The 12,859-nt window shown below is 38.6% G+C and overlaps 2 long non-coding RNA genes across 2 annotated transcripts in view; one reads left to right on the plus strand and one right to left on the minus strand.

The window, feature by feature from the left end:
• The window catches only part of LOC311081598, a 60,330-nt gene extending 58,227 nt beyond the window's left edge, over window positions 1–2,103 (minus strand). The window contains exon 1 of the long non-coding RNA XR_014605944.1: window positions 1,081–2,103. This is a non-coding gene — a long non-coding RNA (uncharacterized lncRNA). The remainder of the gene's footprint in view (window positions 1–1,080) is intronic.
• Window positions 1–12,859, plus strand: part of LOC311081600 — a 444,005-nt gene that overhangs the window by 283,492 nt on the left and 147,654 nt on the right. The gene's annotated exons all lie outside the window — the stretch shown is intronic.

A 12,859-nucleotide genomic window follows, 5' to 3' on the forward strand; every position in this document is an offset into this window, starting at 1 on the left:
ATTGATCACAACATCCCACATTGCATTTTTTTTCATGTTGTTCAGTTTTATCCAAACAAACTAGTTGTTAAAACCGATATCTGGTTTCTATTTATATTTTGTGCTGTCTCTCTCTGTCAAAATATATAAACTCAGTCCATAATATTTCATTGTTTTTATTTTTGTCTTTCTTTTCTGCCTTTTAGACGCTTTCTTGACATCAATCCTGAACGTGGATCAAAAACAAAGAAAGGACAAATAACTTCAAAGAAAACTGGCCAAGTTGTGCAGAAAAAGATCACCACTGTAAGCCTACAGGTGTCCTCACTTCTACGAAAACTTGCAGACTTTGAATGGGATTTCGTTTGCACTTTTATGGACTTCAAAACAGAAACAGCCATTCACTGCCATTATAAAGCTGGGAAGAGCCAGGACATTTTTTAATATATCTCTGATTGTATTCGTCTGAAAGAAGAATTATATAGACCTATATATCTATATATAGACCTAGGATGACTTGAGGGTGAGTAAATCATGTGCTAATTAAAATTTTTGGGTGAACTATTCCTTTAATTAAGTGCTAACTGTTACCTGTTTGTTGTTAAGTGTTAAAATTGCAATTTTCTGATCTTTGCTTTTAACCAAAATAAATGTTTTAAAACCCAGAAAATGTTGTTTTCTTTTTCCTAGTGTGATTACTCTTATGAAACCTTAAAGTATAATATTTTAATTATGTAATAATAAAAGCAGTATTCCCTGTAAAAATACAATTTATTGCTGTAGACAAGTTTAATATTGTAAAAGTATGTGGTATATAATGTATTTGGTAATTACAGTGGAGTACTGTAAATGCTGTTTACTGTCCTAGTGCTGTAAAAATACAGAATGTGGCTGGCAACCCAGCTGCCAGTATTTTACTGTAAATTTACAGTGAAAAGTTTTACAGTGAATGTTTGAAAATGTTTGGGTTTGGTGAAAATCTGTGTAATGTTATTCAGTTAATGTGAAATCATTACCATTGTTGTGTTTCTATACTGCTGTAACATCTGAATCCATCTACAACATTCCAAACATCCTATTACAATCAAAGATTGCCCTTACCTGCCGGTTGAAGATGCTATGAATGGCTTCAAGGTCCTCGGCGGTGTCCGATCCAGTTCAGTCCGGGGTCCGTTTCACTGGGCTTTTGCTTAATATTAATATCTAAACTATAACAAAAGTAAAGATATCTCTAGGAAAAATCACTCTTAGACTTATTTTAGAAGTTTTTCGAATCACCAAAAATTGGTTTCATTTTACTTAAAAAGAAAGTTTCAGAATAATACAAAGACAATGAATTCAAAAAAGGAAAAAATAACAGAAATGTGTATAGGTCTTCACCTCAAAGTGCGGCCCCGAAGAACAGGAAACAAAACCTTTTATATGGTTTGATAGGGGCCGTCTTTGGCTTTTAGGGCTGTCCCTTACATTAATGCAATTCTTAAAATGGTAAAAGATCTGGTCTGGAATTTTCCATGACCCTAAAGCTATTATGCAATAAGCATGCGTGTATTGGTTATCTCATCTGCAACACCTACGCTAAAAAGCTTAATATACATTTTGACCGTTTCTCAGCCTGCAGGTGTTAAAACCACAGCTCGCTTCTCGCCTCATCTCTAACTGTGAGGAGGCCTTTTTCCATCTTCGTAAACCGTGCTAAAGGTCAAGTAAGCAGGCATAGCCTTAACACCTGTTGTTCCACTGAACTCACTCAGAGAGATCAAAGGAAACCACAAACACTGTGGTTGCAAAGCAAGCTTGCAACATGCTTCCAGCGTTGCAAGCTTCTTTTGCAAGCAAGAACATTTAAACTATAAAACATTAACACAGGGCAAGTTTGTATCTAGTGATTCAAACTTCTCCTGTAAACAGGATATTTCACAATTTGGACATTTAAACTGATTCTCTAACATAACTCCCCTTACAATACTAAGTAATCTTTTATGCAGTTTCTCCATTTGCCTTAAAATCCTCACAATTTGTTGGCTTTGATATGTCAGTTTGTTCTGTGGATGTTGGGTCCTTCTTCTTCCTCTTCTCCGTTTTCTTAGCCTTATGAAGTTCTCTGGCGTGGTCTTTCTGGAGTCGTGCAACTAAAAGATCGTCCATAGATATTTCAATTTTGTCAGTTATCTTGGAAACATGTAAATCATTTAGGAGCGGTTCCAATATAAGGGATTTATCAGAAGATTTCATATTAGAATCTGGCAACACAACACCCTCTCTTGAAATCTTATGGTAAAGACCTCTGGTGAATTGTGCTGTTTTTGGTAGTCTGTCTAAAGGACAGTTAAACACCACAACAGTTCCCCTTTTTACACTTTGGTATTCCTGTTCGACATATACATCAAATAAATTTCTCTTTCGTCTAAACAAAGTTACTTCATCAAACCGGTTGTTAGACCACTTAAATTTAGGGTCTTGGTATCTGGGAACCTCATGGATATAGTTATCATTTGTATCGTCGTGATCCATACACAGCCTCATCACTGCCTTGGAAAACCATACCCTCTCTGCCGTCTCCGGTCGGGATTTCGCCCGTGTTAGAAACTGCTCGAAGGTTTCTCCAGCCAACTGGCCTCCGGTCTCCTGGATCAGCAATTGAGGCATCTAAAGAATACACGCGATTTATCAATGAATGCCAATCCATAAGCCCCCGATCCCACAGACATCGTTGTTTGTCTTAATGCAACCCCATCCCAAATTGTGATTTCTTTATCATCCAAAAATTCTACAATTTGGAAAGTACAGTTAGATCTCCCATCGTTTTCAGAGATCGATACCCACTGTCTTCCAGAAATACATAATTTCAACCATTGGGGAAGCACATAATTTCTATATCTATCCATTCCCAAGATAATTTCCGAGAAGCCATGTAATTTCAACTCATTAATTAAACAAAGGCCTTCTCGAACACTCCCACTCGTTACAAAATCCCAACTCCTTGTTTCACTATGGAACCCATTCTGTACAATTTTGTTTCGGTCATTAATACAAAATCCACACCATCTTTGACCGTTAATCAATTCAAAGTACACTCGTCTTATTGATCTCCCACACTCATCACAATTTTCTCCACGGAAATTTCTCTCCGTTGTATTTTCAATGTCATGTTCGTTTTCGCTAAGTCGTCTGTTCTCCAAAATTTCAATCTGACGTGTCAGCTCCTGAAATTTGGGTAGATATTTAATTAGGACCCACAGAATTGAGATTATTCCAACAGTTTTATCGGTTTTATCATTCTATCCCATCTATGGAAAAGGATTATAATTCCTAATAGCAAAACATTTTCACTGGGAATAAAATTTCCCAGAGTAAAAATACTCATGGTTAATGTTCCTATAAAAATCCACAACCGGGATTCTTTTCCATGTCGAAATATCAATAATCCAGTCAGATATATGGCTGTTACTGTGATTATTGCTATCTCGCACCAGATGGTAACTTCAGGTTTTTTAATTATTTTCATGGTTACGTCAATGGCCAATTTGCCACCACTCAATAAATATAGAGCCACAGCTCCTCGCAATTCTAATAGTTTAGACTAGTGGTTCTCAACGGGGGCGGTACCGCCCCCCAGGGGGCGTTCAGAGAACAACGGGGGGCGTTGGAAGCAAGATTTGTGAAAGGGGGGCGTTCAGGTGTTAATGGGGGGCGTTCACGAGTTTAAATATATAATGCAAATTTTTGTTCATTTACTTTTATTCATTTTAAGCATTTAGAAATTTATTTGTAATAAACACTTTAAGTGGACTATTTAAAAAGTGTTAGGACTATGTATATGTTAAATTATGTTGTAAAACATATGCGCAGAGTGTGATGTCATATTGTGTGTGCACGCGCATCTATGGTGCACGTGAAAGAATACGTCAGCAGCGTTAAAAAAAAAAAACATTCGTCCGCAGCCGCTCTATACTCCTGACCACAAGTCCACCATCAGTGTTGTAGGTAGGCACTAGGCAGGTTTATTGTGTTCATTTCTATTGCATTACGATTGAAAGCAGTATCAATAATGTTAAAAATATGATGTGCAGGTGTGCACATCAAGTCAAGTTCGGGTATATGCTGTTTAAATGAGTGTTCTCACCAATATGCGTGTGATTCGCGGAGATTTGACGAGTTGTATTTTGACGATATTATTTCTTATTCAAAAGTTTAGAATGCCTAACATTCTAAAATTTTCCAGTTTAATGCGACATGTAGCCTAAGCTATGTATCGTTACTTTTGCAACGACTCTATTATTTTTCCAGTCATAGACCAGCGCTCAAGCACTGACTAGAATCCAGCGCTGACAAGAATCAACATTCACGTGCTCAGAAATGTGTTTTCGCGCTGACAACAATCCTATGGTGCCTAGAATCACACAGCGGAGGAATGGAAAGTTGACAAGCCATTAAAAAGTATTGACTTAAGAAACACTTATATTTTTTCAAACATTTTCAATAAATGTTCCCATTCACTCCGACGGCGACGAATTTTAAAATTAAACAAAATTCTATTTGTAAGGTAAAACTTTTACATTTTTAGGCATTAACTAATTCCAATCCCTAATGCCAAAATGTTTCCTCTGTTCACCAAGTAATTTACTGGTCAGGCATTATTGTTAACTCGCAAGACAGTAAGGAGAAAATGACAATTTTATGGATAATTTAAATATATTCTGCAATCACATTTTGGTAATGTATTCATTCCGCCATCACATCTGAGCGCGAAACGCTGCTTGGGTAGTTTCAAGATATAAATATAATTAATAATACAATAATAATTTAATTGTTCATATGTGTTTATTCTTGTTAGAAGATTTTTTTTACTGATTATGAACACAAATTAATCACGACAAACAATAGTAATTGTTTTAATTATATGAAAACAATTTTAGGCCTACAATTCTAACATAATTTTTCATGAAAAATCATGATTGTATTTATTTATTTTTCAAAAGTAAGGTTAATGTAAGCAGCTTCTTGCAATACTCTCCTAAATGCGTAATAAAACCTAAGTGCAAACATTACCGCTGCATTACAGTGCATTTGTTTTACAATATATGGCTATTACTGTCATGGGATTAATATTATAACTATTATTATATAGTAGTGTAATGTAGACAGACACAACTAAAAGAGGTTTGAATTTTTCTTTTTTTAATTTGCACACTGAAAATGGGTTGGAGCTTTTAATTTTGAACTCTCAAAGTGCACCAGATTGATGAATTTAACATTAAAATGCACAAAATTTTCTTATGGGGAGGCATGCCCCCAAACCCCCCTAGAAAGCCCGAGGTCCACCCACCACAGATTTACCAAAAATTCTGTGAGAAACACTGATATTGCTACTCCAATGTAGTTTATAGCTTGTTTTTTGGATTAATCACTGTGGAGTATACTTCTATTGTATTAATAAATGACAATTTTGCACTTATTTCATCTGTTAACTCTCACTCGTTTCTGCTCGCTCATTAGTTTGGGGGTGGGGGGCGTTCAGGGACCTGGATATTGGATAGGGGGTGCTGGCCCAAAAAAGGTTGAGAACCACTGGTTTAAACCATCCGTCTGAATTAATCAACATATCACAAATTAAGATCAGTTTGCTCAATTTGCCAATCACAAATATTCTCCCAATTTGAAGCGCAGAGATTAACAGGTGCCAACAGAGATTTTGGTTGTAACCATTCAAAAGCATCCATACAAAATAGATAGCAAATTCACTGACCTGCGCAAACGAGCTGTCAGAGGTTCCTGGGGAACTCTCAGCCTCGTCGGCGATTCCAATTGGAGTCTTGTTCTCTGTCCCGTTGGATGCCATGTTAATGATTTGTTAATTTAGATCTCTGTTGGTCTTACTGGAACAATTTCACTTTTAATGTTCTTTTGATGAAATAAGTAATTGGTTACCCTTCAAATTCTTATCCCCAAGTACTGCAGAGAGAAGTTTAGCTTACCTCTATGTCTGACCTACACAGCTGTCTAACCTATATACTCTTGTGACTCCGCCTGTCAGTTACAGGTTTCCGGGCCATCCCCTCCCCATGTTGCTACAGCAACGATTTCTCAGAAAGGGTCCTCTTTTTCTTCAGAGAAGAGCCCTGCAAGTTTACCAACTTTTCTAAGACTGCTAATTGATCCATCTTATCACTTTTTGAACAAATTCGTCTTCCTAAAGCATTACATGAACACTTTACAATAATGAGAATTAACATCAGCCCTAAAATCCCTAATGCACAGTACAAAACATACCATCCCATATCAATTAAGAAGCTGATTATCCATTCCCATATATCTTTTGTTACGAAATTAACCACAGCTGTCGTTGCGTTAACTACCCCTTGTATTCCTGTTTCAAAAAATACCTTTGGTTCGTCTTACCACCTGGGATAGCTGTCTGCCCCGATAATTTCAATGCTACGCTTACAAATAGTTCTTTTCATCCAGTCCATGCCTAGATAATAATTATTGTCCATACCCTTACACCACAGTTTCTTCCAACTTTTTCTGGAGATTAATTGATCTAAATCATCCAGAGCAATTGTCTCTAAATTAGCTAACTTTAGTGGGCTTTCTCGTTCCACTTCATATCGAATGAATATATTTTCGTCTATTCTAGCAGGAACATGAAATACTTTCCACTGTGATTTTCTGTCTACGGATCTGATGACTCCGCCTGGCCCATATGACATCTCATAGGTGTCTGACAAATTACCTCTTACTAAAGTCCACGGTAATGGCACGATTCCGTTAGGCCAGTAACATAATACAGATAACATCTGATTAATAGTTATATAATCATGTCCACCCATACATTGTTTAATTAACTCACCACACTCTTTTCCGGTTAAACCCATCATGCCATCATCATGAAAGATTAACTTCATCCTATACTTACCATCCTCGTCTTTCCGTTTGGTCATACTCACTCTTTTCAATGATAATTTCCTTTTTATGCTAAGAATATTATCTGTTTGATTCCCTGATATCGGATTGGTACCATTCATGAGGTCATTACAATCCATAAGTTCCCCTCTTTTATCACAGAAACTTGAGTATGAAAAATCATTATAGCCATTCTTGTTATACCAATACTTAGCTTTGTGGTTTCTCTTACTAATCGCTAGCCGGATACACTTATCCATGGCCCTCATTTTTCCTTCGTAATGATTCTTAATATCCTCTTCCCTTTCTAAGGATTCATCGATTACCATTTTGGTCAAATATACTTCGGTATCTTTCTGTTTGTTGTTTACCTCCCAAAGTTCCTTCTTATAATTATATTTAACTCTTGGTAATTTCAGGCTTTTTTGCCATATCCATGGAATGGTCTCATTAAGTTCTAGATCAATCTTTGTTGCGGAATGTCTCTCAGTTTCTGCTAATTCCATCCCTAGTCGATTACCCATATTAGGAGACAACTGGGATGTTAAATAGCGACCGTGAGTTGTACTCAGTACGACAAATTCCCCTACGGGATTTAAAAGTCTACTAGATTTAATCCATTCCATCACATTCTTTTCTACTGCTTTTTCATATTTTTCCTTATCTAGCACTATACTTCTTTTCTCTCGTCTTATAACAGTCCCTTTATTTTTACATTGACCTATTTTCCATGGATTAAATTTTCTATTCATTTTAAATATCCAACATCCCCCTAGCTAATCATTTGAACTAGTTCAACTCGTTGAACCAATGAAATATTTAAGCGTCTCATTTCCGTAATGATCTGTAATGTAACTGTTAGTTTCATAGATCTCCACTTTTTTACTGTACCAGCGCTTCATTTTTACAGTGCGCTTAATTTTAACCTTTGGTATTCTAACCAAATAATACAACACCTCGTGGTTCTGATCCTTGTCCTTTAGGTTGCCATTTAACCACTTCCAGAAATATTTATCATTTTCTATTTTACTCTTATTCCTTTCCCTTGTGGCGAATACAGTTAAATCAAATCCAGAGACATTTTCTCTGTCTACTTGAACTTGCGCTAATATAACCTGTCCAGTTAATATTTCCCATTGTAATATGTAGCTTACTCGTACAATGGCCAATATAATTATTCCCAATCCTAATAATAACCATAAAATTGTACTTATCCATTTCCAGCGATTTCTTTGTCGTTTCAACCTCCTGATATTTTCTCTCGCTCCCTCCAGCTCTTCAGTCAGGACGTCCAACGACTTCGCCCTCCTCATTTTCCTGAAATTAGAGGTTAGTTCTTAGGCTCCACGAGCCTTTTGGCCCGCCGAAACAGACCTTTCTTTATCACTTTCACTTCAGGTTGTTTCTCATGCAATTCAGCTTCAATTCCCTCGATCCAGTTAAAGTCGGGGTGTGCACAGGTCAACACATTTATTTTTAAATGCATTACTATTTTGAACTGTTTCTCTGGGACTTCTGTTAATTGGTCATCCCCATAGTAGCTCCCCACACAAAAGTTATTTTCATCAGCTCGCCAAACTTTGTGCTCTTTTATGTCTTTGACTGGTGCTACCTCAAGTTCCACAAACTTCTCTTTCCTTCTCGACTGTCTCTTTTCTTTTGTCACATTTGATCTAGAAAGGGTTCCCCTATAATCCTTATTATAGGTAGGGCTATCTTCCCATCCACCTTCCTGTGCTAACTCCATGGCTAGGGAACCCCAGGATCTTACTCGCCACTCCTGGCCTCGCTTGACATAGACCCAGGCTAGTTTCCCCGAAGAGCCTCTTTTAATTTCTACTTCTGGAAAACAGCCTAATATGGGTGCCTGCCACAGCATGAGGCTCCACCTCATGGATTCCAGATCGGCTAGAGACAAATCGCTCTCACGATCCTTATCCAGTATTTCTCCGACCAACGCCTCCCTCTCTCGCAGCGCTTGGTTTCTAATTTCCCTATCATCGCTGGGGAAAATAGAGATTCTGGTTTCCAGAAAAGCTATCCTCTCATGCTTCCTCATCCCCACCCAGGGGTGTCTGGAAAACCTGGTGACTATTCCCTCTTGGAATAGTCCTATGGGTTTCATAACACTTATTGCTTCCCATATGGACCTGGACGACATCAGTGTCCTGTCCCTAGTGCCACATACCAAGCAGCTCCAGCTGTCTGTCCCATTCCAAGTACAGTTACACTTTTCCGCTGTACCCCCGGATACTCTGTACGAATCAATCCGGAGTTTTGGATGGCTTGGCCAACAATTCCTACATATTAGGATGCCTCCTATCTCAATGTGGCTATGTTCACTGACCAGCCACTCTGCACCCATAGATTTCTTTTCATCTGGGGCAAGAGTGGGCATGGCCACCGCCTTATCACAGATCACACACATGTATGGGCGAACTCGGATCTCCACAGGCGTGGCCGCTTTTCCTGTGAAACCCAACACCCGTTGGAGTTCCGGTTCCAACCATAACATGGCTTTCGAACCATGTTGACTGTGCTCTACTCTAATCAGACCCCTCCTACTGGTTACCTGAATTATTTCCTCCATTACTATTTCTTAACTAGATCTTTATTTGATTGGATTCCGTTATTTTCTAGTTCTACTGTGTTTGATCCAGTTACGGATTTTACCGTGTCTACTGTTCCTAGACCCTGGTTGAATCTCCCTACCTTTTTCCGTCTAGAGATTATCACACGGTCTCCAGGTTTGAACCTCGGGTTGTTCTTAACCTCCTTTTCTTTTGGTGTCACGTGATCACATCTGTTGAGATGTAGAAGACATTGATCAATTATTGTATCCCATTCCCCGAGTTCCTCATTCTTGCTAAAATACTCTTTTACTGTTCTGATAGCCCTCTCGGCAATCAAATTCGTTTCTGGACGATAAGGGATGCTCTTCGTTAGTATTATTTTGTTTTCTTTGCAAAAATCTTCCACAAGCTTCATTTGATCCACTCTTTTAAACATTCGACTACGTTTTTCTCGAGCGCAGCACGCATTGGCCAAATCATCTTTTTCTTAGAAAAATTGTCGATCGCTAAGAGGAAGTAACAATTCCCCAGTTTCGTTTTTGGGCGGAGAGGCCCAGCGAAGTCGACAGAGACTTCCTGACCTCTGTATTCTTTAGGAAGTTCACTGTCCTTTGCTCCTTTAGCCGTCATAAATTTCCTGCATATTTTGCATTCCTTTTTCACTTCCCTATACCTCATCCTCCAATTTGGAATGTTTAGATTTCTCAATCTAAGTTCCATTTGAATCATGTTATAACTAGGATGGTTTAATTCATTGTACATTCTTTCAAATAGCTCTGTGACTTCCTGCAGTTTAACCGTCCCTATGAATTTATCGATTTCTCTGTTTTCTTGGGCGGCTTCACTTTCCTGTTTTGTATGACTGACCTGATGATAGCAGTGTACTGTAACTTTCTGCATAAGCTCATAAATATTTTCCCATTGTTCTTTGTGTGGCATAGGCTTATTACGCGCGTTATGGAAACCATTAGCTTTCCAAATTTCAATCTCTTTGTTTAAACCGTCTGAAACGTATTCTGAGTCGCACGTTAGAACAATTTCCTTATGTCCTAATTCTACTGCCTTTTCAAGAGCTTTTTGCACTGCAGTGACCTCAGCCAATTGGGCCGTTCCTTGAATTTCCCTGCTTTGGGAAGTTACTAACTGACCATCTTTTTTGACTAAATAACCCCATTTTACTCTTCCTGCTTTCTCGCTTCCGTCTGTGAAATACTTTGGCAGGTGCTGGTGCGTCATGGTATTTGGTCATTTTTTCTTTCCTTTTTATTTTGATCATTTTCCATTCTAACTGATTGTCACTTAGAATCAAGTTCCATTGATCCCATCTTTGGGAATGAATTCTTGCCTGGTTCATTACTAGGTTCTTTTTCATTCTGGTTAACTCTCCTGCTTGAGAATGTATCTCAATAGGTTGTTCTTTTGCTACTGCTTTGAGCTGCAATAACCTCTTTGTTACTGCCGCTAACACTCTCTCTGGCCCATTCTCCTCATACTTCATCAAAGCAGGCTCTTGTGTATGAGTTAAGAAGGCTATGGGTGCTTTTCCGTCTCTATTTGATAACGTGAGTGCGACTTCATCTTCTGCCTCGTTCACCTCAACGATCAATGGTACAGTTTCATCACGTCGTTCCAATTCTCCACTGTCTAATGCCATTCTTATCAGTTTTAATCTGGCTGACTCCATCTCATCTGTCCACTGCCATTTTCCTTCCTTTGTTCCCTGATATAGCACTTTGGCCTCCCTAGAATACTTGGGAATTAATTCTCTGATGTAATTCAGCGTCCCTAGCAGTGATTGTAGTTGTTTCTTGGATTTTGGAGGACTGGAAGCTAGTAACTCCTCTAACTTACTTCTAGTACTAGTCGTCAAAGTCTTGGTATCCTTTCCTAATTTAAATCCTAAGAAGTCTACTTCATGTTTTCCAATTTCCATCTTTTTTAGACTGGGATTTAGACCGGCTGCTGTCACCCTGTCTAAAGTTTGTTCAAGCAGTTTCATGTGTTCTGCTTCCGTTTCGGTAGCTACCAGTATGTCATCAATATAGACTATTACAGGTATTCCCGCGAGCGTTTCGATCATCATGCTCTGGAACACGTTAGGCGAATTTTTGTAGCCTTGCGGTAATCGGGTATATGCAAATTGGTCACCCTGGTTGGTAAAGGCCGTTTTGCCCCGACTTTCCTTTGCCAACGGGACACTCCAGAACCCGTTTGCAAGATCAATCTTTGACAACCATGTTTTGTCCCGGCTAATGCCTCCACTAACCTCTCCACAGTTAATTAGATATCTAGTATCTGGCACTGTGACTTTGTTTAAAGCTTTATAGTTATTGACTAATCTCCAGCCTCCCCCAGCCTTCGCGACTGCTTGCATTGGGGCATTCGTAACTGCTGTTTCATTTTTCTGCAGCTTTCTGATTATTCCCTGATCCGTCAGTTCTTTTATAGTCTCGCCGATTTCTTTTTCAGCCTTGCTATTAATTTTATATTGCCTCTGAGGTGGTGGGACTTGTAATTCGATTGAACTTTCCCACAATCATTTTTGCTCTTTGAGTAATAGGGCAAATACTTTTTCAAAAGTATTTCCAGCCCCCCTTTATCTTTTAAATCTGAATCTTTTACTATTCTTTGGATTTCCTCCTCTTGATCCACAATCCCCAATTTCCCTATTTTCACTAGGTCATCTGGGCAAAGCAAATTGTCACTTCCTATTACTACGTCTATTTCCTTTTTCTTCCAAACGCGTTTGTCACTTACACGACCATCAAAATCCTCTACAGTTATCATGTCAATCAATTCTCTGTGGTCTTCTGATGGTTTTATTACACTAATATCGGCCCCTGTATCCACACGGAATGTGGTATCATCATAAACTTTGTATAGTCGTTTATCTTTTTCTACTGTTTTTTGTAGGGCTATCTTTAGGGGGGCCGCTTCTTCCTAGTCCTCATGATCCGCTCTCTTCTTCTTCTTGTGTTTTTGCTTCCTAGACTTTTCTTCTCTAACTTCTGTATTACTGTAGGCTTCTTCAAGTTTAACTCTGCCTACTTTAGCAGCCGGTTTGTTCTTTTCTCTGTCTATTCTCACTCGTGCCCTTTCTTCATGGCTGAGTTTATTCCATTTTTCGGGACTGATATATGTCCCCCTCTCTTTGCTGTTCTCACTCCTATTCATGTTATGTTGTGATCGATCTCTGTACCTTTCACCTTCTCAGTTCATGCTCCTACGATAATTATTTTCTCCTAGACTCCTTTTCTGATAGATTTTAGGAGTATGGGGAAGTGTGGGTCTTCTCTCTGGCTCATGCCGGTTGTACGGCTTCCTTTCACGCTCTGACCTCCGGGTCTGAGTTTTTGATGAATACTGCTTGTTACTTGGTTTACCTTTTTCTGTCTGAATTA

Source organism: Abramis brama (assembly GCF_963993115.1).
Source record: "Abramis brama genome assembly, chromosome: 4".
Taxonomy (NCBI): Eukaryota; Metazoa; Chordata; class Actinopteri; order Cypriniformes; family Leuciscidae; genus Abramis; species Abramis brama.